Source organism: Desmodus rotundus, chromosome 11 (assembly GCF_022682495.2).
Source record: "Desmodus rotundus isolate HL8 chromosome 11, HLdesRot8A.1, whole genome shotgun sequence".
NCBI lineage: Eukaryota > Metazoa > Chordata > Mammalia > Chiroptera > Phyllostomidae > Desmodus > Desmodus rotundus.
In genome coordinates, this window is record NC_071397.1 from 70,876,810 (window position 1) to 70,880,648 (window position 3,839).

Below are 3,839 nucleotides of genomic sequence, written 5' to 3' on the forward strand. Positions count from 1 at the left end.
TGATATTTCTCTTAATTCTCAGGCCACTTTTTTTTTCTGTTTTCTTTTTTTAAAGAGGAATGAAGGGACTGAGTTTATTGCAAACCCTTTCAAATGCTTTGAAGATTGGAATCTGGGGACACACATGAGACAGAATACCGGAAATGAACTCCACCCTCTTCACTGCACCCATGGGTTGGGGAGGAACTTTATTGAAAACAAGAACATTGGAATAGGGAAATCTGCCCCTCCTTGGGTGACTGGCTAGTTAAAGGGAAGCACCACAGTGGACATGGCTAGATCCAGGTCCTAACTGGCCAGCCATATATTCCAGGTCCCATAATTGGACTACATGTTAAGATAATCTCAACTCTCAGTTGACCTGCCAGGCCATTTTTCTTAAGTCTTCTTTGTTGGCTTTACATTTTTCTACATTCACAGAAAGGCCAGCTCACCTCATGGTTTTACACATCCCTTTCACGGGCTTGCAAGGCATTGAAAATACAACTTATCCAAATCTGAACCTTTCAAATCCTGTTCCCAGGATGTGAGCCACAAAAAACTCTACTGCTCTCCCTATGTTTTCTGTCACCTTAGGCACTGACCTGCTTCTTAAAAACAGCAATATAAGGTGTTTTTCTTGAATACTTCTTATCTTCAACATCCATCGTGTCAATCTTGAAGGAACTTCTAACTCAGCCACTCTGGTCTCGTCCCTTTACCCGATCTGTAACTGAAAGCCTCCTCCTTGGAGCAAGTCCTCTGTGACTTGACCTTGTCTTCAGGGAGAAACAATTTGATAAAATTAAGAGGAGCCTTTAAAAGCAGCAAAACTATCCTTATCCTATTGAAATAAACTAGTTATTCATGAGGATGGCTTTGGAACTGATTTTGTTGAAATAAGCCAGACATTACCTTTGCACACTGAAGTTTTAGTTCAGAGAATGTAATAATCTTGCATTCTTCACATTTCTCTCTGAGCCCCTGAGCACGTCCTCTGAAATATATAACAATTCTTAAATCTCTTGAGATGATGGAAGAGGCAAAATTGTCGGCATTTTCTTTCTGAGCCACTACCACCACCTTAGTTCCTGTCACTCCCTCAATTCCAGAGCTTTCAGTATGTTTCTCTTCTCTTTCACTTTTTGCTTTGATTTATAATTTCCAGTGTAGGAGAATTTCTTTGGTTAGGAACTGTAATTTATCCATCTTTGTGTTTTTAGCTAGCTAACCTATTTCCATGAGTGGAGCTCAGACGGGAGTGAATAAACAAACAAGTAATGAATCCCCTAGTATTCAGGCACCTGCCTCCCCTAAACTCTATCTAGTGCTCATCTTTGGAAAACCTAAGACTGTCTTCCCACTGCATCTTCATGCTACAAATAAACTTAGTCTAAATTATCTGCATGCCTGGATTGACAATTACGCAGATTATATTAAATCTCAACTCAGTTTTGCTAACACGTACATTTTGTACTTCTAGACTCAAACTGGGTGCCCATGACCCATATCACTGTGTATGAGAAGTCATAGGACATGTATCTTCTTGGAATACCAGTTTTGGTCACGTAGTTCTTTCAGACATAATATTTATATTAAAACATGGACATTATGTAGTCAAACAAAAAATTCATGGTGATTTAAAAAATAAAATAAAATATTTTAAGACATGACAACTCAAAGAATTTCAGCTGGGGTGGGGTAGTCTCTACTAAATCCTCATATTCATGGGGATATGCCTTTGGCTCTTCCCTTTGGGAGACTGACCTTCAGATGTTAAGTCTGAAGCATTATAGGCATGTGGCATATAAAGTGTGTGTGTTTATCGAAGAAAGGTTTGCCCATGAAGATTCTGGGCAACAAAATTTTTGATGTTAACAAAACAAAAACAACATTACAGCAAAGAAAAAAAATTAAAACTGTCCAGAGTTTAGATTACTAGAGCTAACACTAAACAACCAATTTACTTCTAAATTCTAGGCTTTTATATCAAGATATAATAATTAAATTTTTAGGTTTTTAAAAAATTTTAGTTATTTATTTTTAGAGAGAGAGGAAAAGAGGGAGAAAGAGAGGGAGAGAAACATCAATGTATGCTGGCCTCTTGTGTGCCCCCTACTGGAGACCCGGCAAGCAACCCAGGTATGCACACTGACTGGGAATTGAACCAGCAGTCTGGAACTTAATCCACTGAGCCACATCAGCCAGGGCAAGATGTAATAATTTTAACCAAAAAAGATGAAGTTTCTTAAATTGTCTTTCTCAGCAGCCAGTGTGTATTCAAATGCCTTTCTGCCTTAATTATTGTATCACTTGTAACAGGAATATGAGAGTAATCGTCGCACATGGACCTAGAAATCTCTCTCGGTACATCTAGATTTAAGACATTAGGATTTAAATGTTATTGTATTAACAAGCAAGTAAAATCCATAGAGCATCACAAAATTAGTATTAGTAATTTGGCTTAAGGAATTTGCATGAGGATTTAAAATTTCTTTTAGAGAAGCTATAAGGAATGCTTCTGTGTTTTCTGTCATGGCTAACCACGACAAAGATTACATGTGTTTTGTAATTTTTACCAAAGGGAACAGATGGAGACCTGAATTTTAAGTACTTTGCTTTTATCTATTTATATGTTTATTTATTTATTTATTTAGCTCCTAGGTTTTATTCAAGAACTCGTCCAAAATGTGTCAGATAAATAAGTTTTAATCATCATCTTCCTCTTCTTCACCCTGGTTTAGCTGGAAGTAATGCAATTCGTAACTCTTCTTTGCTATTAGCAACTTCTTGCAACCAGTCACATAGATTACTCTTCCTTAAATATTTTTTGGTGAGATATTTCAAATACTTTTTGGAAAAAAGCACCTCAGCAATTAAAGTGATCTTATTCTTGCTTCTTTCAATGGTTACAACTGCTCCACCAAGTTCCCAGCTTTTCTGTTTCTTTTGAGTATCTTCCAAAGGAACTGCTCAAAATTGGCAGCATCCATAATTCCATCTTCTACAGGGTGGGTGCAGTCAAGGATGAACTTCAAAATCTGCTTCTTTTTTTTGCCCACCTTGCTGCAAGCTTTTTCATGGGAGCCATGGTGGCTGCGGAGACTGAAAGGGAAGTGCTTTGCTTTCAAAGGAGTCCCTACTAGGCACATGATTTAGATACACATACATTAAAAGTAATTGATTTTCTTCCATATAAACTTACCATGAATTCAAGTGCTCTTTCAATTCCAGGACAAAAGTCTTTTAGGTCTATTCAGGGGTTTTTTTGTTTTTTGTTTTTTTTTAATAGAAAGCAGTCTATGAGGGATCAGTGGAGTGCAGAGAGCACTGACTGAGTGACCCTGGAAGACTCCTCCTCTGATATCCTTGGTTTCTGTGTCTACAACAGAAGGGGCCATGCACAAATCTCCAAGCTCTTTCTCCCTTAAATAGGCAGTAGAATTAATGCGATTAACAAATGTCTGGGCTTAGACTTTCTAAACATCGGAGAAACAGGTGATATCTATTTCTTCTAGATTTGTTCAGCAAAGTTTATACTGTATATTGGACATAAATTTATTCAATGAGAATATATCAATGTGAGACTAGTCCAGCCAAGCTCTACATTTTGGGGTAGTTTTTCTTCTTAAAAATCTTACTGATAGAATAGAAAATACAGAGGAAGGAATGTAAAATAAATATGGTCCTTAGATCCTAGATTCTCTTGGTGTTCAGAACGAGCCACCCCAAGATGTGCTTCAGTGGTTTGTAGATTCCTTCTATTATCAAACAAAAACAGAAGCTCAGCTGCCTGCCACCACAAAAGCCAAGCTCATGAGGCAGGTGCTGGTGCAAAAGGCAAAAGGTTTATTCAGGTG

At 37.6% G+C, this 3,839-nt stretch overlaps 1 pseudogene; it reads right to left on the reverse strand.

The window, feature by feature from the left end:
* Positions 1 to 2,687: 2,687 nt before the first annotated feature.
* Positions 2,688 to 3,070, reverse strand: LOC112297348 (large ribosomal subunit protein eL22 pseudogene; annotated as a pseudogene).
* Positions 3,071 to 3,839: the final 769 nt, after the last annotated feature.